Genomic DNA, 24,077 nt, shown 5'->3' with positions numbered 1-24,077 from the left:
CCGTCTGTGTAATAAAGTCAATCTACCAACACTTAATTGTGGTGTAAGAAAGTGCAGCATTTATTGCAGGGCATCAAGCAAAAAGTCAACCGCAACTAATGCTCAAAAAAATTAAACTCCTAGATGAGCTTCAGGGAGGCATTTTTAAAGGCAAGGTGAGGGAGTGGATTCACAAGGTTTGTGATCAGCTTGTGCACAATTCTCTGATTGGTGGTTGGTGAGGTAACAGGGAGGTGTCACAGGAACTAAAAGATCAATCTTCTGTCTCCAGGAAGGGAGCTATGTGCTCATGGTCATCAGGTAATTTATTTCATTTGGGGGTGGTTTTTTGCATATGTAAAGCAACTCATGAAATCAGCATCAGATACTATTATCTGGGTACTTCACTAGGGAGCTATAGCTGAGGATATGGGGGAGGGAGGTCTCTCTAGGGAAGGCCCCATAGGGTCCTGCTTGGTTACAACTTGATTTTATGTGTATTTCAAATGAATAATATGGGTTGCTGCTTTGAAAACAAGCTAATGTAAGAGGCAAGATAGACACATAGAGACTAGATGAGATGTTACCAAGATAATCAAAGTGAGAGGCCACTTGCCTTGGATCAAGTGATAGCAATGGAACAGTAGGATATAGTCTAGCTGATGTGATAAATGGATGAATTGCATATGGGGTGGGCACGAAGGAGATCATTTTGCAGATTTGGGGTAAAAGAAATAGGGAAATGGAGTTTCCATAAACCAAATTGAAGAAAATTGCATGGGGAACAGGTGGTACTGGGAGAAAAATTCAGTAACACAAATCTGTGCCTCACAGGTGGTGCAGTAGTAGGGAAGCTGCCTGCCAGTGCAGGAGATGCATGAGATGTGGGTTTGATCCCTGGGTCAGGAAGATCCCCTGGCATAGGAAATGGCAACCCACTCCAGTATTTTTGCCTGGAAAATGCCATGGACGCAGAAGCCTCGTGGGCTACAGTCCATGGGTTTGCAAGGAGTCGGATGCAACTGAGCAACTGAGCACAGCACAGCATATAGTAGGGGAATGTTATACTTGAAATACCTATTGGTCATGCAAGTAGAGATGCCAAAAAGGCAGCAAAAATCACAATGTGAAGTTCAGGAGAAAAGATCTGCTCTCTATATATAATTTGAGAGTTCTTAATATGCATATGTTATATGTAGTTATGAAACTGGATAAGATCACCAGGAAAGGGTGCAAGACAGAATTTTCTTGCTAGCCTTAAAACAGAAAAGTTTAACTCTAGCAAGGAAATGAAGGAAAAAAAAAAAGAAAAGAAACTGGAAAAGAGATACTAGGAAAGAGCCACAATAGGGAATATAGACTCTCAAGCAGAGTGTTTGAAGTGCTTCAAAATAGGGTGTTTTCAATGCTGCTGAGAGATCAAATAAATGAGGACTTCAAAGTGACCATAGGATTGAATACCATGGAGATTGATGAGCCTGTCAAAAACTGTTTACATGTAGCAATGGGAGCAAAAACCTAATTAAAGTGGTTGCAAGAAAAAATGAGAAGGCTTCCCTGGTGGCTCAGTGGTAAAGAATCTGCCTGCCAATGTTGGAGACATATGTTCCATCCCTGGTCTGGAAAGAACTCACATGCTGCAGAGCAACTAAGCCCACACAGCACAACTAATTAGAGCCTGGGCTTCAGAATCTTCAAGCCACTACTACTGAGCCCATTTGCCACAAATACTGAAGACACACACTCTAGAGCGTATGTTCCACAATAAGAGAAACCACCACAATAAGATGTCTGTGCAATGCAACTACAGAGAAGTCCCCACTCAACACAACTAGAGAAAAGCCTGTGCAACACTGAAGACCCAGCACAACCAAAAATAAATAAATAAATAGTTTTTTAAAAAAGAAATAATGGCGGGGGGCAGTGGGAGAATTATACCTTGACCAATTCTAAGGATTGCTCTCATAAAAGAAAGCAGTTACCTGTACAACATGTTGAATAGAGATGATTTTTGTTACCAAAGAAGAAATTTAAACATGTTTGAATGCTGATGTAAATTATCCAACATAGAGAAGTCATAATGATGCAAGTGAGGTGACAGTAGATGATGAGATGTCCCTGAATAGGCAGGATGATGCAGTATATAAATGGAACTGTTGGCTTCGGTAGAAGCATAGTCTGAAGACTTGGCCAGGGGCTCAGTGGTAAAAGAATCTGTCTGCAATGCAGGAGATGCAGATTCAATTCCTTAATCGGGGAGATCCCCTGGAGAAGGAAATGGCAACCAACTCCAGTATTCTTGCCTGGGAAATCCCATGGATGGACAAAGGAGCTGGGGGACTGCAGTCCATGAGGTCTCAAAATAGCTGGACACAACTGAGTGACTAAACAACAGAAATGGAAGGAGAGTACTTAGATGTTGACACAGGTAAGTACATGTGATGATGGGAGATTGTGAAGGCCTTTTTAAAGTTACTTCTACTGTAACTTTAAAATAGAATTCACATAATCAGTAGAAAGTAACAAAGGAGAAGGTATTGAACGATTGAGGATGTGAAACTATGAAATAAGTCATCCACAGAATGGAAGAGTTAATGGAATAAGGTCCATTTGAAGTTGGTGGTCTTAATGTTAAGAAAGAACAGATAGAATGGCTGAGTATATGTGTGTTTTCTCTAGTTACATTCATCTGTGATGGTAGAGGTTTAAAATAGGCAAAATTATTTTTCCATAGTTGGGACTTTGCCAGGAAAGTTATAAAAGTGGAGAGACTGCTGAGTTTGAGTATAATAATTTAGGGTGGAAAAGGAGCAAAACTAAAGACTTGAGGGGAATAAAGAGGGAATAAATTATTTGTCCTGATAGGGTCAAACAATCCTTGGAGTCAGACTGTGAGCGGAAGTCACCTGGTAAAATAGTGGATGTGAATCTATGTGCTAGAATTCAAGATTATGGAAGAGTGTGATTATTGTTAATGATGTATTGAGGAATCCAGGCTTCCCAGCTAGTGTTAATGGCAAAGAACCTGCCTGCCAATGCAGTAGACATAGAGACATGGGTTCTATCCCTGGCTACAAAAGATTCCCTGGAGTAGGACATGGCAACCCACTCCAGTATTCTTGCCTGGAGAATTGCATGGATGGAGGAGCCTGGCAGGTTACAGTCCATAGTGTTGCAAAGAATCAGATGCAACTGAAGCGACTTAGCATGTACACACATGCATGGATAAGATATAGTCTGATAAGAGATTCAAAGTGAAGTGACCTCATGTCCTACTCTAGGAGACAGGGTCCCCAAAGAAAATCAGCCAATTAACCATATGGGAATTAGAAAACTTTCTTTTTACAATAACTGGAGTAAATAGGAAATAAACTGCAATAGCTGAGGTAAAAATGATAAAATCTGGTGTTCTATAAATAAAAGTGAATATGAAAAGATAATAAAAATATATGTTTAAAATATACTTGATGCAACTAGGTAACAGAATTGGTATGGTTGAATAAAAGATGATGAATAATCTATTCAATTTGAGACATCCTGAGTTGGAAATACCTATGGTACATCTATATGGTAACCAGTATACAGCCTGAAACATGTATCTGGAGCTCAAATGGATGATAAAACATTGGGAATCAGTGGTGATAACAAACCATAGAAACTCATGGAAAATCCTTAAGTGAACCATGGGCTTTGAGACTTTAGAAAAGAAAAACAGTCCAACAGAAACTTAGTTTAAATAATTCATATTACTAGGATAGTATCATTAGCAGCAATGGTGGTAGTGATGTACAAGTAACAACAACAAAAAATACTAATTATAAAGAAGAGCTAAATCAGGAGCTATTGTCCCACAGGTTTACTAAAAAACATGTCTTGTATTTTATGCAATTATGTACATTGCATTATGTCAATTATGTCAAGCACATTGCCTAATTTCAAATAGGCAAGCAAAAGAAGTGTTGAGTGAAGAAAACCTGAATATTCTCCTGAAAGAATTAACCAAAGATGTGAATAACTGAAACAGCTTGAATAAAGTTCAGGAATCTTTTACCTCACCCTTGGTCCCAAAGTTTTGCCATTTTATCCTTAGAGTAGTTCAATGATTTGTATATAACTCAGATCTTTCCTATTTTCTTAAAGCTAATCACAGGGTGATCAGAATTAGAATTGTCAGGGGAGCTGGATAAGAAGATCAGCATAAAGACAATAAGTGTCAAACCCACCATTTTCTGGTTGTAACCTTGGTAACTAAGCCTACGTATCTAGTATGTTCTACGATCTGTCCTTCCTCATGCTACAATTCCATACCTTTGTAAATCCCAGGTGAATATAGATTAGGTTCAAGCTGAACTATCAACACATGGATTTCTCAGATGGGGAAATGAAATTTAGATAAGTCATTAGTTGTAAAGAACTAGGTAAATAATAAATTATAGAGCCTTGATTTTTTTATTATACTCTTTAAAGTGAAAGCCCAAGTTTTATCTGTAGAATATGTCATTTTAGTTCTAAATGATATTCTTAAATTATACCCAATTTTTAGTGATTTACACTTTTCCTGATTTCTTCTCAAACCATACACCTAGCACCTCTGTTGGCGAAAAAGGCATTTAGTCTCAAAGGGCATAAGCCATATGCAAATTTTATAAGCTCCATGATAGCAAATCATTTTAGAAAAAAATGCTGCATTTATACAATGAGATTTGTCGTACAAAATATGCCCACAATAGAGTGTACTAAGCTAACATCAATAATTTGGGAAATATTGACTTTGAGTCAGTGGTTCATGTTTTCATAGTTTATATAATGTTGCCACAATTCAGAACAACATGTGAAATAAGTTTTATTTAAAATATACTATGAATTTGCATGCTGGCAAAATGTGTGGGTACATGGCTGTATATTGTGATAACTTTTGTTATTTTTCATAACATACAGTATTTATCAGACTTTAAATAATTTTTAAGAAACTTAAAAGTGTAGTTAACTGGGACACATTTTAAACTGTCTTTGACTTAGAGATATTTGACAAACTAAAAACAGAAAATTGTCACTCACTATAACAATATTAAAATAACCATGTACTATATATTTTAAGTTTTTTTTTTCACTAAAATATTTTAACAGGAGCTACATCAAACATGCTTATATTTCAGACAACTATATTTAAAATGAAATAATATTTTATACCTCTTGAAATCTTCACTCTTAATGATAGCTGATGAGTAATATGCTTTATATTTATATATACTTGAAAGGTATATTTTCATTAGATAAAATTGTATTGAAATTTATTTTTATATACATATTATATATATTTTATTTATTTATATAAAAATTTCTAAATGAAGTTTGCTATTCATTTGGCACTTGTTTTATAATTATTCTTCAAATTCATTGGAAAAATTTCTAAACCTTTCCACACAACAAAATTCTGCTCCAAAAAGTGCTACTTCGGTTCTCATAAATTATTTTGCAGGCTTCTAAAACCTGGAGAAAAATATCCAAGGGGATTACCCAAAGTCAGGAGATTAAGTATTACCTGCCTACATTTAATATCTAAGGGAATAATAGATAAGTTCCTTTTTTTTTTTACTTACTATAGTTTGGTTAATTTTCTGATATCATATTTTAAAATGGTGACATTTCTTTTCTGGTTTATATCAGGCCAATCCAGATAGTCTAATCTATCAAAAAGGTATTTAAGGCTAATGGGTAACAACTAGATAGGCTATGAGATTGAAAAGGGAAAAAAAGAGATCTGAAAGAGGCTCAAATTTGATAGATGCTGGAATAAAAACTTCTTTAAAATCTGAAATGTGCAGAGACTTGATGGTTAAATGGAGTAGATTTTATAAATGAGTATAGAGATAAGATTGAACATAGTGGGAGAACATTGTATTTTTCTTTTTATTGTGGTCCTTATTAAAAAGAAAATAGCAAAGTTGTTACCTGGTAAAATATATCAAACCCATGTGCCTCTAAGTTTTTAAACTTGATAAGCAGGAAGAAAAAGAATATGTCAGTGATGAAATGAATCTTGAACTTTGGCAATGAAGGTAAATGTGATGCTTTGAATGAACAGACATCTTGTTTGACTAGAAATAATCATGGTTACAATTTCTTGTCAAACATGTTAGTTTTTTGCTGTCAGAGAATGCTATTCCATTTCTGATATTTCGACATCAGTCTTTTGCTATTACAAGACCAATGCCGTTGGCTGTCAGGACTTCACAGTTTCAATTGGCAGACTTATCTGTCTTCTGCAGGATTAGACAGAAATGTTTCTCATTCAGAGGCCGCTCCTGTGGAAGACAGCAGCAGCCCCAGGAAATTTGAGTACATTAGCTTCAAAGGACCTGTCTGCCACCCTTCTGACAGTCTGCTCTGCGAAGTACCTTCCAATCTCCTGCTCCCTGGGCAGTTTTCTCTGCATGTGAAATATGTATTCTTGGCATTACATACAAACTTCAGCAATTTTTATGTTTTAATGTTATTTACACAAATACAAGAACAAGCCATAGATTTTTCACTCAATTGGCATTAGTCATTTCCAGTAAATGGCATAAAAGCCATGGGAAAATATGAAAGACAATGTGTCTTAGATAAAACTAATGTCAGTGAGATAGATCAAAATAGGGTGAATGAGAATTTTACACCAATGGCCTGTAACTTTAAAATAATGTTCTCTTTAAAGAAAATGTTAACTAGTGATTTCAGTCATTATTTAATATAGAGGAGCTGTCAGAGAAAGTCATGGTACTTAAGTTATTTGGGGGGGGGGGGAAGCAATAATTATCTCTGTTTTTTCCTAAAGAGTGCAAATAGTTTCCAAGGATCACACCTGCATTTTCCCTTCCTATTTTGTCATTTTACCTCCTCAGCCCCTCCCTCCTTCTCCCAAAAGACCAGTGAAGCTGCTAGAGGTCAAGGGTGTGCGTATGTATTTCCTTTTCCCAATAGTCTACATCTATCAGTAGTTATATGCTTCTAAATTTTTATTAAGGGCTTTATAATCTAGTCATTGAATATTTTATTATTCCATAAAATCTACAAACATCTCTACTCAAAAAATCCGACCTTTTCTCTAAGCATGGGAAAATAGCCTGTAATATTAAAAAATGTCAGTGACCACAGCTGGATTTGACTGTTTGCTTTGGTAGAGACAGAGTCTATAGAGACTCTTCCTTTAATTCTCATTTTTATCATGCTGTGTTGGTAAATTTTAGGATCTATCTATTCTTTTTTATTATTTTTGCTGTTATATTTTGTTTGTTTTGGCCACCACACTTTCAGAAGGATTCCAGCTGATGAATAAGTAGTATATCTCACTATCTCACTCAATGGAAGAAACAAATCCAGAGTTTTTTTCCCCCTTATTTAGATAAAATTTAAATAGCTTTTGAAGGCATAACCATAGAGAGCAATTCATGGAAGAATGATAATCAGAATCCCCAACAGTAAAAAAAAAAAAAAAAAAAAGATTATTTTGCATCTTACATACTTTGGTTAAAAGAGAAGAAAAGATAGTCTTTTTAAATTAAAACACTATTTTAATAGCATAGGTATAATACAATCTATGGTTTTATAGCCCAAAGTAAATGAAAACCTAATAACTTTTAATTTGATCAATGGAAATAGCTATATTCGATAATTGTTATTTAATACTGATTTATCTCTCACGAGGGCTCAAGAAAATATAAACTGCAAACATGTGGTCTATCTCCAAGGGGCTTCCTTCACGTTAACAGATTATTATTAAGTACCTTGCCCTCACACATATTTGTAGTTATCCTCACTGAAACACAGTTACCGATTACATTAGGCTTTTGTCGTAGGAATTTTCTTTCCAATTTTATAATTACCTTTAGTGCTGTTCTCTGGCAAAGTTTTCCATATCTTAGGTAAGCAGCAGAATCTAAAGTGAAAGCAGCACCATGCTGTCATTAGCTTATCGTCCACTATGAAATTTTCATATCTTTCTCCATTATATAACATGGATCCAGGTAACTTATTTAGAAAGCAATTACAGAACGTTTAGTTTCTACTAGGAATTAAGAAGTCTGTCCATTTGGTAAGGAACTCAAAGTCTATGAATGCAGGAGGACATGAAATGTCTAATTTTAATAAGGGTTATGTCAAACTACTGTTAGGAATTAATGGGAATACAGAAAGAATCCAATTCAGTATGAAGGGGTTTGCAAAGATTTACACAAAGTGCTACCTTAAAGGAAATATATCATTGGATTTAAAAAGCCATTTCTTCTTTGTATGAGTGCAATTCTTTTAAAATGTAACTCCTCTTTTTCTGATGTTGTATGTGAGTATATGTAGACAGAAAATATTATTGGACAAGAGATCAAGGAAAATTATTTTTCTTTTTGGACCATAAACTACATATTATATAAATAGTATTTTAAGAAGAATGACTTTTTACTGAGGCTTTTGCACACCCTTTCTACTCCTAGATAAACAACCAAGGAATCAGTTACCTATCCAGTTAACAGGGCAGTGGGATTTAATGCAGCAAATATTCAGGGAGTTTGATACAGCTAGCCATTTCACTTGTGTCCCTGAACTTACTATAAATACTTATACCCATCATCAATAAAGAAAACATGAATAAATTAGAGGTGCTTCATTCTTCTAATTATCTGAATGTTCTATGCTTGAATATAAAGAAGTTCCAATCCCCTCCAAATTTAAATATCTTTCAGTCTGAAAATAATAATAGGCATGTTGCTAAGCTTGCTATTTTTTGGTAATCATCAATGTTCATTGCCTTAGATTTACATAATTCTAACTCATTTGTTTTAGGAATCAACATTGCTGTACAATGAAGTCTTTGAGTAGGATAGAATAAAAGCTGAAAAGAAAGCACTATTCTATATAATATTATCACAGAACATGATCTAGTTTCATTGCTAATATTATGATCCAATCTTTTTCTTCCCTAAGTATCATTCTCCAACTAGTGAAGTGGCCTATTCTCTAATATTTAGTGCCTCTCTAAGTTGTTTCTTATTAGAAATTGTATTGCTTAAAGCTGGCATTTTCCTGATAGTAGTATGGTTTTCCCTACATTTTATATCATTAAAAATTATGCATTCCTCAACAATGGCATATCCCAGTTGAGTCATATCAATGTAAATAAAAAGGCAAAGAGGTAAAGTCGATAATATTACCAAAAAATTGGTGTTTAGGGTGTAATGTGGAGAGTCATACTGCACAGATGTTTGGCAGAAATGAGATCTGCACCTCAATTGAGTAAGAGTATTACCTGTTTTATTGCTCTGCCTATGTACAGCAGGCAAGGGTAGAGAGACTGTGACCTTGAATGCATCACAGAAGAACATGCTATTTCAGAATTAAAAAAAAAAACACAACACAACACTGCTCAAAGGCAAGTATGTTCAAACAGTAAGAAAAAAAGGTAATTTAAAAGTTAAAAAATTAAACTAACATAGCAATATGTAGTGTTTAAATCTAAAGTCACAGCAGTGAATGCATAAATTTAGTCAAGATAAAAGAAGTAAAAGACAAGATATTTTATTTTTTCAGTGAGACTGAGGATTCTTGAGAAATTTGTATGCAGGTCAGGAAGCAACAGTTAGAACTGGACATGGAACAACAGACTGGTTCCAAATAGGAAAAGGAGTACGTCAAGGTTGTATATTGTCACCCTGCTTATTTAACTTATATGCAGAGTACATCATGAGAAACGCTGGGCTGGAAGAAGCACAAGCTGGAATCAAGATTGTGGGGAGAAATATCAATAACCTCAGATATGCAGACAACACCACCCTTATGGCAGAAAGTGAAGAGGAACTCAAAAGCCTCTTGATGAAAGTGAAAGAGGAGAGTGAAAAAGTTGGCTTAAAGCTCAACATTCAGAAAACGAAGATCATGGCATCTGGTCCCATCACTTCATAGCAAATAGATGGAGAAACAGTGAAAACAGTGTCAGACTACTTTTCTGGGCTCCAAAATCACTGCAGATGGTGACTGCAACTGTGAAATTAAAAGATGCTTACTCCTTGGAAGGAAAGTTATGACCAACCTAGATAGCATATTGAAAAGCAGAGACATTACATTGCCTACAAAGGTCCGTCTAGTCAAGGCTATGGTTTCCAGTAGTCATGTATGGATGTGAGAGTTGGACTATGAAGACAGCTGAGCGCCAAAGAATTGATGGTTTTGAACTGTGGTGTTGGAGAAGACTCTTGAGAGTCCCTTGGACTGCAAGGAGATCCAACCAGTCCATTGTGAAGGAGATCAACCCTGGGATTTCTTTGGAAGGAATGATGCTAAAGCTGAAACTCCAGTACTTTGGCCACCTCATGCGAAGAGTTGACTCATTGGAAAATACTCTGATGCTGGGAGGGATTGGGAGCAGGAGGAGAAGGGGATGACAGAGGATGAAATGGCTGGATGGCATCACCAACTTGATGGACATGAGTTTGAGTGAACTCCAGGAATTGGTGATGGACAGGGAGGCCTGGCATGCTGCAATTCATGGGGTGAAAGAGTCGGACACGACTGAGTGACTGAACTGAACTGAGGATTCAAAGAACACAGAAGTCCCTACAATTTCTACAGTTACTCACGATGTATTGTCCATTGTACATGCGGGGGCCATTCAAAGACATTTGGTTTTGTGTGGTTTATAGCCAAACTACTTTCTTCCTGAATACGCCTGTGCATGTATCTATCATGTACTTAAAGTTTAGATATCTCAATTCCTAATGTTTTGAAAATAATAGAAATAGTAGTTACTAATTAATTTCAAAATGGAGAAAGGTAATTTCTAGTAAAAATTTGAGCAGGATCACTCCCACTACCACCATACATACACACAGACACTGGTATTTCCCTAAACAAAGGAGAGTTACCTTCCTAACTTCCCTGTTTATTTCAGCTTGGCATATAGAGAGATTAGGTCTTAAAGAGAAACATTCCCTTCAATTTGGGATTTCCTTCAGTTATGGATATAAAGTCTATCACCAATAGACATACATAACTGACATTTTTATATCACACTGTGGGTACATATTGCAAAATGAAAACTGGAACACATGTCTCCTCAAGCAGAGATTAGACTTTTTCCTCCTCTCAGAAAGCTTATCTCAACAACAGTAGTTGTCCAGGAGAATCTCAGCACATCTCACACATTTCCTATATTGGTGAACAAAGATAATAAGAAACCTACCATGTTATCAGAATGTGCAATGTAGTTTACCATGATGCATTGCAATGGAACTTTTAAAACTCTTCCTAGCCACATCTATCCACCTATAAATGTAGAATTTGAAAGAAGGCCACTATTCCCTCTTCTACACTGAAAAATTAATCTTCATTTTCTAGAACAAGTAAATGTTATTCTAATCACCAAGAAAAGCAGCTTCAGCATTTTCAAAGCATAAACATTGGCTTAGTCACAACAGGTGAAAGAAATTTCATGTGAAGACTAGTTTGTTAAGATAAATTTTGAAAAGATGTATCTTTCTACTATGAGCCATATATTACCTGATAAGAAATATTTTTATCCTTAGTTCTATTAAAACAGCATATTAAAAAGCAGAAAGATTACTTTGTCCACAAAGGTCCATCTAGTCAGGGCTATGGTTTTTCCAGTAGTCAAGTATGGATGTGAGAGTTGGACTATAAAGAAAGCTGAGCACAGAAGAACTGATACTTTTGAACTGTGGTGTTGGAGAAGACTCTTGAGAGTCCCTTGGACAGCAAGGAGATCCCTTGGACAGCAAGCTAGATGTGCTTGTGCTCAGTCACTCAGTTGTGTCCAACTCTTTGCGATCCCATTGATTGTAGCCTGCCAGGCTCTTCTGTCCATGAAATTCTCCAGGCAAGAATATTGGGGTGGGTTGCCATTTCCTTTTCCAAAGGATCTTCTGCAATCAGGGATCAAACCCACATCTCTTGTATCTCCTACATTGGCAGGTTGGTTCTTTACCACTGAGCCACCTGAAAGCCCAAGCAGCTTGGTAAAATAGACCAAAGTTAGGACAGAAGAAGAGAGAAAAGGGAGCTCCCCAGGGAAAAAAAAAAAGGCAGCAAACTCCAGAGATCTGCAGAGTCCTCCTCCAGTATTTAGCAAAGTATGGATCAGTTAATATGAGTTGGAACAATATTCAAGTCTGGAGAATGTATCACAATTACTCACTAAGTAAAATTTTAATAAATTGAATTTTATTAAAATTAAGCCAAAAACTTATAAAAGGTATTTGCAATAATATACCTAACAAAAGGCTTATATACAGACTACATAAAAAGTCATATGACTCAATAGGAAACTCAGATAAGTCAATTTAAAAATAGGTAAAATATTTGAACAGGCACTTATTTTAAGAGCAATCAAATAGACAACAAATATGTAGAAAGCTTCTTAAATTGTCTTTAGAGTAATGCAAATCAGAAGGACAACAATAAAATTTTAAAACTTCAACACAATGTCTAAAATCACAATGATTCTAAATACCAGCATGTGAAAATAGCAGAACTCGTGTTACTAGTCACAGTGTAAGTCGGTAAAATAACAACAAAAAATATTTGGCAGTATCAACTGATACTCAGTATAGGTCTGCTCCAAGACCCAGCCGTTTGGCTAGTATTCCTGATTACTAAATCTATGATTTTAAAAAAGTTCTAAATGAGGAAATTCTGTGGTAATTCAACAAAAGCAGGATATTAGCAACAGAAGACAAGAATACACAGAACTTTACAAAAAAAAAGGGGCTTCATAGCACGGATAACCACCATGATATGATCACTCACCAAGAGCCAGACATCCTGGACTGTGAAATCAAGTGGGCCTTAGGAAGCATTACTATAAACAAAGCTAATGGAGGTAATGGAACTCTAGCTGAGCTATTTCAAATCTTAAATGTGGATGTTGTCAAAGTGCTGTACTCAATATGCCAGCAAATTTAGAAAACTCAGTGGTGGTCACAGGACTGGAAAAGGTCAGTTTTCATTCCAATCCCAAAGAAAGGCAAATGCCAAAGAATGTATAAACAACTACACAATTGCTCTATTTCACATGCTAGTAAGGTAATACTCAAATCCTTCAAGCTAGGCTCCAAAAGTACATGAACTGAGAACTTCCAGGTGTACAAGCTGGATTTAGAAAAGGCAGAGGAACCAGAGATCAAATTGTCAACAAATGTTGGATAATTGAAAAAGCAAGAGAGTTCAGAAAAACATCTACTTCTGCTTTATTGACTATGCCAAAGCCTTTGACTGTGTGGATCACAACAAACTGTGGACAATTCTTAAGGAGATGGGAATACCAGACCACCTGAACTGCCTCCTGAGAAATCTGTATACAAGTCAAGAAGCAACAGTCAGAACTGGACGCAGAACAATGAACTGGTTCCAAATAGGGAAAAGGGTACATCAAGGCTGCATATTGTCACCCTGCTTATTTAAATTATTTGCAGAGTATATCACGGGAAATGCTGGGCTGGATGAAGCTCAAGCTGGAATCAAGAATAACTTCAGATGTGTAGAGGATACCATCCTGATGGCAGAAAGTGAAGAGGAACTAAAGAGTCTCTTGATGAAGTTGAAAGGGGAGAGTAAAAAAGCTGGATTAAAACTCAACATTCAAAAAACTAAAATTATAGCTTTTGGTCCCATCACTTCATTGCAAATAGATGGGGGAGAAATATAAACAGTGAAGACTTTATTTTCAATGGTTCCAAAATCACTGCAGATTGTGACTATATCCATGAAATTAAAGATGCTTGCTCCTTGGAAGAAAAGTTATGACCAACCTAGACAGCATATTAAAAGCAGAGACATCCCTTTGCTGACAGAGGTCTCTATAGTGAAAGCTATGGTTTTTCCAGTAGTCATGTATGGATGTGAAAGTTGGACCATAAAGAAGGCTGAGCACTGAAGAATTGATGCTTTAGAACTGTGATGCTGAAGAAGACTCTTGAGAGCTCCTTGGACAGCAAGAAGATCAAACCAGTCAAACCTAAAGAAATCAATCCTGAATATTCTTTGGAAGGACTTATGCTGAAGCTTCTATAGTACTTTGGCTACCTGATGCCAAGAGTTGACTCACTGGAAAAGACCCTGATGCTGGATCATATTGTGGACAGGAGGATAAGTGGGCAACAGAGGATGAGATGGTAGATGGAATCATTGATTCAATGGACATGAATTTGAGCAAACTGGAGGATAGTGAAGGACAAGGGAGCCTGGTGTGTTGCAGTCCTTGTGATCACAAAGATTCAGATATGACTGAGTGACTGAACAAAAACCAGTGGTTACAGCTCCCTGCTTCCACTGGGAACTAAGATCACACATTCTGTGTGGTGTGGTATGACCAAAACAATAAAAAATAAAAGTACTAAACTGGAAACAATTAAAATTTTCAACAACTCTGACACATCTAACAAAATGAGGTATAATTATAAAATGGTGTATTATGCAAATATAGAAATTGATCTGCAGCTACATACAATAATAATAGAATATTCTCACAGATAAACAGAAGATATATTTTGATTCCATGCACATGAATATCAAGATATATATTCTTTGAGTTTTACACTTAATATTAAATTTTCTGACTCTGTTAAATTTCAGTAGTTATTAATTTTATTAATTTGGAAGAATTATTCTACTAGAACAGGACATTATGAAAACAATAAATGGAATCATAAAATTTGACCTATGATCATTGTTAAGTACCAATGAGAACAGAATGTTGTTTAAACAAATATGCTTAAATGTATAGGGAAATTTACTGCTAAGCAGGAGAGTCCTGAGTATCTGAAGAAGAAAGAGAAGGAGACGAAGGAGAAGAAGATGGAATGAGATAAAAGAACAGGTAGAAATGAAGGAAGAAAGAAAAAAGAAAACTCAAAGTACCCAAATACTATATATGAAGCAATCCTGACTTAAAGCATGTTCCTCTGATTTGAAAATTGTTGTTTAGTCGCTCAGTTGTGTCTGTTTTGTGACCCATGGACTGTAACCTGTCAGGCTCCTCTGTGCATGGGATTTCCCAGGCAAGGACACTGGAGTGGGTTTCCATTTCCTTCTCCAGGGGATATTCCCCGACCCAGGTATTGAACCCACATTTCCTGCATTGCAGGTGGATTCTTTACTGCTGAGCCACCAGGGAAGCTCAATTAGAAAATACATATTATAAATTCTTTGGAGATATTTTAGATATCCTGCCCTCATATAGAATATACCAAATAATTAATGATTTCTTTCCTCACAAAGTCTTAAATATGATCCTTTCATTCTTATGCACAAACATGTATGTGTCATTTTAGTGTTTATTCTTTGAAATATATTACAGTTATAGTTTGGTGATTGTAACAAACTAGATGTTTCCTTGAAATCCTTATGAATGAATGATTCTAACACTGTAGTTAGGATGAAAAAAAATCATAGCACTTCTTAAATAAATCACAATTTTTTTCAACAATAAGTTTAGAAATGAAATGTTAAGATTATGCTTGACAATCTATCGCTTCTGCCACAAATAAAACACAACTTATATTCTTATATGCATTCAAAATTTCCTACAGTTTGCCTAAATAACGCCTGGGCACAAAATGAATTTTTAAACTTCAATCCTTTAGTTGTTACTGTTTCATGCCTTGAATACCTTTCATATCCTTTTCATCATATTTAATTTCTATTTATTATGCTATATTTAGTTCAAGTGCTATGATCTCTAAGAAGTCTTCATTGATTCCTCCTGTCAGAATGAAATACTTTTTCCTCTGGCTTCACTCAACATCCTACATGTGTCCCGGTTCAGTACTTATATTAATTTGACTTTTAATTATTTTATTCATTTATATCTCTATATCTGTCTTGCCTAATATTTTCAAAGACAGTGGGACCTATCCTCTCTGACCAATGTGTATCTGTTACTCACACAGCATCCAGAATGATGTTTCTCAAATGGATTTTATATTTCAGAACACTTTTAGATTTAAAACAAAAATGAGCAGAAAATATGGGAAGTTGGTTCACAAATACCCCATACCTCCATAATACACAGATTCTTCTACTATCCACATAGCACAGAGTGGTACATTTGTTATAATCTATGAAACTGCACTGATGCACCATTATCACCCAAAGGCCGTATATGTTTACAATAATGTTCACTCCTGGTATTGTATAATCTGTGGGTTTTAATGAATGTGGAATGATATATTTTACCACTAGAGAACAATATAAAAATAGTTTCACTACTGTAATAATCCTCTGTACTCAGCTTATTCATCCCTCCCTTCTTTCCCCTAAATCCTTGATCACCATTTTTTACTGCCTTCATAGTTTTGCCTTTTACAGAATGTTATAGCTTTGGAATCATATAGTATGTGTTTCTTTCAGAATGATTAATTTCACTTAGTAATATCCATCTAAGTTTCCTTCATGTCTTTTCATAGCTTCACAGCTCATTTATTTCACTGATGGATAATAGTCCATTGTCTGGATATTCCAGAGTTTATTTATCCATTCCTCCGGTGAAGGAAATCTCATTATTTCTGAGTATTTGCAACTATGAATAAAGCTGCTACAAACCATCACATGCAGGTATTTAAATGGACATACTTATACTTCATTTGGGTAAATATGGAAGAGTGTGATTGCTAGATCATATAGTTAGAGTATGTTTGGTTTTGTGATAAAGTGCCAGAGTTTCCCAAATGACTATCATTTTTCATTCTCACAATCAATGAATGAACATTCCTGTTGCTCTGCATACTGCAAATATTTGGGGTTGTTAGTGTTTTGGATTTTAGCCATAGTAAAAGGTAGTTTGTTTTAATTTGTAATTCCCTCATGATCGGAAAAGGCAATGGCACCCCACTCCGGTACTCTTGCCTGGAAAATCCCATGGATGGAGGAGCCTGGTAGGCTTCAGTCCATGGGGTCGCTGAGTCGGACATGACTGAGCGACTTCACTTTCACTTTTCACTTTCATGCATTGGAGAAGGAAATGGCAACTCACTCCAGTGTTCTTGCCTGGAGAATCCCAGGGACAGTGGAGCCTGGTGGACTGCTGTCTATGGGGTCGCACAGAGTCAGACACGACTGATGTGACTTAGCAGCAGCAGCATGACATGATACTGAGCATCTTTTCAAATGCTTACATTTATCATCTGTAAGTCTTCTGTGTTGAGGTATCTGTTCAGATAATTTGTCTATTTAATTGGACTGTTCATTTTCTTATTGCTAAATTTTGAGTTCTTTAAACAATTTGAACTAGAGTCTTTTATCAGATATTTCTTTTGCAAATATTTTCTCCCAGTCTGTGGCTTGTATCTCATTTTCTTGATGTTGTCTTTCCTAGCACAGATTTTTTTTTTTTTTTTACTTTTAATGAAGTCTAGCTTATTATTTCTTTCATAGATTTTGTCTTTATTGTTGTCTCTAAAAAATCATTACCAAATCAAAGTTGTCTAGATTTTCTATGTTATCATCTATGGGTTTTGTAATTTTTCATCTTTCATTTAGGTTTATAGGCATTTGGTGATTAATTTTTTAAGGGTATAATCTCTGTGTATTTTGTTTCCCCCTTGCATGTAGATGTCTACTTCATCCAACAGCTTTTATTAAAGTGATTTTCTTCTTCACATTTTATTGTATTTGCTTTTTTGTCTACTTTCAGTTGACTGTGTTTGTATGGGTCTATTTTGGGCTCTCTATTCTGTTCCATTGATCTATTCTTTCACCGATATCACACTCTTTTGGTACTGTATCTTTATATAGTAAGTCTAGAAATTGGATGGCTCCAGGTCTTCAAGTTTGTTTTTCACTTTTAAGTATTGTGTTAGCCACCCTGAGTCTTTTGTCTCTCTATATAAACTTTAGTATAAGTTTGTTGATACCTATAAGCTAACTTGCTGCAGTTTTGATTGGGATCACATTGTATAGAGAATGGTTGAGAACGACTGACATTTTGGCAATACTGAATCTTCACACGTATGAACAAAGAATATCTCCCATTTATTTGGTTCTTCTTTGATTTAGTTTACCAGAGGGTTTTAGTTTTCTTCACATATATCTTACACATATTTTGTTAGACTTGTACCTAAGTATTTCATTTTGGGGAATGCTATTATAAATTGTACTATGCTCAAATTTCAGATTACAATTGTCCATTGCTGGTATGTAGGAAAGTAATTGACTTTTATGTATTGAGCTTGTATCCTGCAGCATAATACGATCATCCATTAGTTCTAGGATGTATTTGTTATAGATTAATGCATATTTTCTAAGATAAACTTGTCATCTTTGAAGATAGTCTTATGTCTTTCTTCCCAATAGGTGTAGCTTTTATTTCCTTTTGTTTTCTTGTTGAATTAACTAAAACTTTCAGTACATTTCAACAGGAGTGTTAAGAGGGGACATCTTTATCTTATTTTGATCTTAGATAGCTTCTAGTTTCTCATTAAGTATGATGTTGGCTGTAGGTTTTTTACAGATACTTTTTATCAAATTGAGAAAGTTTCCCTAGCTTTCTGAAAGATTTTGTCATGAATAGATGTATTCTGTCAAATGCTTTTTCCACACCTATTGATATAATCATATCATTTTTCTTCTTTAGACTGTTGATGTAATGGATTAAATTGATTTTTTAAATGTTGAGGCATCCTTACAAAATTGGAATAAATCTCACTTGACAGTGGTATATAATTTTTAACATAGTTTTGGGTTCAATGGGGTAATATTTTGCTGATGATTTTTGCATCTATGCTCATGAGAGATATTAGTCTGTAGCCTTCCTCTACTGTTTTTGATTTTGGTATTAGGATATTGCTAATTCGTAACATGAATTAGGATGGATGGCCTCTGCTTCTGTCTTTTGGAAAAGATTGCAGGTAATCAGTAAAACTTTTTCCCTAAGTGTTTGGTAGAATTAATCTGTGAATTCCTTTGGGCCTGATGTTTTCTGTTTCTAAGATATTATTTCAATTCAGTTTCTTTAGTAGATATCAGCATAATCAGATTGTCTATTTTTTCTTGTGTGAGTTTTGAGACATTGTATCTTTTAAGAAATTGATTTAATCTTTTCCCAAATTAGTGGAAACGGATTTTCTCATAGTATTCCTTAGAATATTTTTAATATTCATGGGCTCTGTAGTGATGTCTCTGCTTTCATTTCTGATACTAGTAAATTATGTTCTCTGTATTAGTTAGCCTTCCTAGAGTCTTACTGATTTTATTAATCTTTCAAAGAACCAGCTTTTGGTTTTATTGATTTTCTTCATTGACTTCCTATTTTCAGTCTCACTGATGCTGCTCTAAATTTTTTTTTTTTTTTTAATTCTTCATTTGGACTTAAGGTGCTCTTTTTTCATAGAGTCCTAAGGTAGTCAATTTATTATTTTTAAGATCTTTTTAAATAGAATATTAGCATTTAATGTATGAAAGTATGTCAGGAATGACTGAGACATGATTTGAGGCTCTCCATGTGCTGCTAAACACCCTAAATTAAAACTGCTGAATAGTTGTTGATTCACTAAAATGAAGGAATCATTCTGAGAACTAGATTTTTTCTGGATGAAAGAAAACATAACTTTCTCTACTAACATGTGTCCTATAATTCGACTGCATATACAGGACAATTTTACCATCTAATCCAACTTTGTCAACAAAGGTCTGTATAGTCAAAGCTATGGTTTTTCAAGTAGTCATGTTATGGATCCATAAAGATTATTATTTATGGATCCTAAAGAAGGCTGAACACTGAAGAATCGATGCTTTTTAATTTTAGTGCTGTATAAAACTCAACAGTCCCATGGACTACAAGGAAATCAACCCTGAATATTCATTGGAAGGACTAATGCTGAAGCTCAAGCTCCAATACTTTAGCCACCTGATGCCAAGAGCTGATTCATTGGAAAAGACCCTGATATTGGGAAAGATGGAAGGCAAAAAGAGAAGGGGGCAGCAGAGGATGAGATGGTTGGATGGCATCACTGACTCAATGGACATAAATTTGAGCAAACTTTAAGAGACAGTGAAGAATGGGGGAGACTGGCATGCTGCAGTCCATGGGGTTGCAAAGAGTCAGAAACAATGTAGGAACTGGACAACAAATATCCACCTATCTCTCCAATGCTGGGAGGGGAGGGGCAGAATTCCCTGTAACCTCAGTTCTCTGGGAAATCTAAGAAGGGTTTCTGCTTGCTTGCATACTTTCCCGTTTGCTCAACTGTATACCTCCAGGTTCTTTACATGCCAAACTGGAAGCCAGAAGTTCAACTATATTTTTTTAATACACAATAATTGAAAAATACTTCTGTGTGTCAAACTCTTCATAGCCTCTCATCTCATCAGAAAATATGAGGCCCTTATGATCAGCCTCAAGGCTTAAGGCTTAAGAGGTATTTCTCACTTGATTCTATAATCTCATATCATCCACCATTTTGGTTTCTAGATTCTCACAACACTAGCCTCCTTTCCAGTCTTCAAATACACCAGTATCTTTTGCACCTTATGACCTTGTCAGTGGTTCTTTCTGCTCTCTTCAGTGTTCTTTCCCTTTATCTTCAAAGGGTTCCTCCTTTTTATTCTTGCTTTAGTTTAAATATCAACTACCCAGGAAACCACCCAATCTAACGTACTTTTCACCTATACATTTCTGTCCTATCACTCTGCTGTATTTCTTACAGGATTAATCACAAATGGATATTTTCTTGTTTACTTTTTTACTGATCTCAATCACTGACATATAAATTCTATTAAGGAGAAATCTTTCTGTTTATTACTTTATCCCAGTGCCCAGAATAGACACTCAAAGAATATTTTCTGTAATTTAATGAACTAATTAATGAATTGAGAGCCTCACTGGGGCAGGTTGATTTCATTAATGGTCAAATTTCTTTAACTGTCTATCTTCATCATTTCCATGTGAATTATATATATGTAAAATGAGACAGGGTCCATTTCCTTCCTCTTGATTTTGGACTGATCTTTAACCTGATTTGATTGGTGACAGTACCAGTTCTAAGCCTATATTTCAAGAGATCATGTGAATTTTACCTGCCTGCTTTTGTCTATCTAGCTTTGCTATAAGGGCATGCCCAGGTTCAACTGCTGAAGGATAAATCACATGGAACAGAGATGTGTCTTCTCAGTTGCTCCATCTGAGGTCATCCTAGACCAGGCAACAATCATTTGATTGCCAGACATATGAGAGTCCTGTCAGTGTCACTGGAGCCTGATTTTAGGTAACTACGGATATAGAATGAGACCCAACAATACTAATAGAACTATGCAGACAATTTACAGACTCATAAAATAAGTGAATGACCATTGTTCTAAGCCACTGAATTTTAGAGGGTTTATTTTATAGAATTGTTTTGATAAGTGATAACTCAATACCACTGTGTCTTGTATATTATAGATTCTCATTAAGTATTAGTTGAAATGCTTCTAAATTATATCTAGGTGGAAAATCTTTTAGCTAAAATTTTGTAACCCCAATTCCCAGTGCATTTCTTTTTTTATGCATCATGTCATTAAAACTTTAGTTAGTTTTAATCTGTTATGGGAACTGAAAAATACACCAGAAAACCAAGAATGTGTGAGTAGTCTAATGTAAGAGACAAATATGAACATTGATGAAATATAATACAATGTTCTTAGGTGTCAATGGCGTTAAGATTCATATCTCACTGTCATGGGGAAATTATAAATACCATCCTGTATATAAAATTCAAAGGATAAATAGGAGTTGGGGAAATAAAGATGGGCAATAGTTTCTAGATAGAATTGAGATAGCAAAATTGATGGCATGAAGGCCTGATAGGGCTGGATATAAGTGAGAATCATGAAAAAATAATTAATCTCATGCATAGGATGTGAGAGAGACAACAATGAGACTGACTTGGGGGTTGGATCTTGCAAGATCTTGAACAACAAATTAAGGAGTTTGGTTTTTATTTTGAGGGAATCCAAGCTCTAAACATTTGAGACATGATTTTATATGTAAAAATTGTTTGACAACGTCAACTTTTTTGGTAAGTAACTGTGAGTAATATGAGAAATGCACTAAATACAAATATGGCAAAAAAATGTGGAGGGTAGAAGATTTAGAAATCAATTCCCTGCTGTATTTCTAAACTAAAAGGAATGTTGTCATCAAAGTTTGTCTCCTTTCTCAATTTACATTTCTCTCAGTAGCAGCAATTTTGCCTTAGGCCTGAAGTTCTAAACACGTTATAGCTTTGATTACTTCTTTGTTATTCCTTACTCAATGTCACTATGTTTTATTAAGTATTCCTACCTGGAAAAATTTCAATCCATACCTTCTTCCCTATTTTTATTGCCATCATACTGGCCTAGTACCAAGACATCAAATCTAATTGAGGGTGAATAACAATGTATACTGCATAATATTTTCAATTTTCAAAACATTTTCACACAATACTCTATTTAATGGTACAACCATTTTTTGTTTCAGGTAGACCTTGTTACTTTGCTTAAGTTGTGATTAAACTTCTCCTTTGAGAAGTTATGGAAAAACTTGAAATTTCCAAGTTGTGATTGAGTCCTTGCCACTGTGCTCTACTATATCTTGCCAATCTCAATAGCCTGCTGTTTTACCTAGATTCCCTTTCTATTCATTCTGCTTACAAAATGCAATCCGATGGATATTCCTCATCCTACCTTTTCATTCCTCTTTTCAACAACTTCAAACAAATATCCTTTATTTATAATATTAAGTTCAAACTTCTTAGTCAAAATTTATGGTTCATCATCTGTTTTCATTTTTTCTGGTGACCATTAAGACCTCAAGAATCACAATCATAAAATAAGTCTTCCACCTTAATAAGGTGTACTTTACTGAACACCATCAACACTTCTGTTAATAGTTCCTTTATCAGTGCTTATTTATTCAAGTAATTTGGAGATACAAGCTGGCTTTGGCCATAAAGGGCAATACCTCTATGCCTGTCTAACATGTTTTCTTTAAATTCTCTATTTTCACTGTCTTTCTTATGGCTCTATTCTAAAAGCATACATTTCAGTGAAACAAATCACACATTGAAGAGCAAGTATTAATAATCAGAACACTGTGTATTCTATCTCCTGTCAGAGCTCTAACAAACTGCCAGTCTATTTAGTTCTAACACTTAATTGAGAAAATTCAGTTCAGTCGCTCAGTCATGTCCAACTCTTTGTGACCCCATGAATCGCAGCATGCCAGGCCTCCCTGGCCATCACCAACTCCCAGAGTTCACCCAGACTCACGTCCATTGAGTCAGTGATGCCATCCAGCCATCTCATCCTCTGTTGTCCCCTTCTTCTCCTGCCCCCAATCCCTCCCAGTTTCAGAGTCTTTTCCAAGGAGTCAACTCTTCTCATGAGGTGGCCAAAGTACTGGAGTTTCAGCTTTAGCATCATTCTTTCCAAAGAAATCCCAGGGCTGATCTCCTTCAGAATGGACTGGTTGGATCTCCTTGCAGTCCAAGGGACTCTCAAGAGTCTTCTCCAACACCACAGTTCAAAAGCATCAATTCTTCGGTGCTCAGCCTTCTTCATAGTCCAACTCTCACATCCATACGTGACCACAGGAAAAACCATAGCCTTGACTAGATAAACCTTTGTTGGCTTAGTACACATTAAGAATGCAGGTCAAAAATAAGGAAGAATCATGAGAAGTGTCAGAATTAACTTGTCCTAAAGGTTAACAGTGAGCTAGAGAGCATGGATGATGAAATCTGTAGGTTTCATTTCACTTAGCACAGAGAAGGATGAACACTTCTTGAGGGTAAACAAACTGTCCAGACTGGTTTACCATATTTGCCATTTGGTCTCACTTTCTTTCCTTTCTTCTGAATTAGCGATCTTCATGAACTTTAAGACAGCAGACCTTCAACCACTGTCATCACAGGTAAAATTATCCTCCTTTACCCATGGGGATAAGTTCCAAAAGCCCAAGCAGAAGCCTGAAGCCCAGATATACTGAACCCTACAGATGCTCCCCTTCATCTTTAGTTTCACCTTCTATTATTCCACTGGCTGACAGTGGGTAACTAAAACAACAGAAGGTAAAATTGTGGATAAGGGGAGGTTACAGA

Source organism: Bos grunniens, chromosome 3, assembly GCF_055505025.1.
Source record: "Bos grunniens cultivar Pamir isolate PY7600 chromosome 3, Bosgru_T2T1.0, whole genome shotgun sequence".
NCBI classification, from domain to species: domain Eukaryota; kingdom Metazoa; phylum Chordata; class Mammalia; order Artiodactyla; family Bovidae; genus Bos; species Bos grunniens.
The sequence above is the reverse complement of the archived record's forward strand: the minus strand, read 5'-3'. Positions refer to the sequence as shown.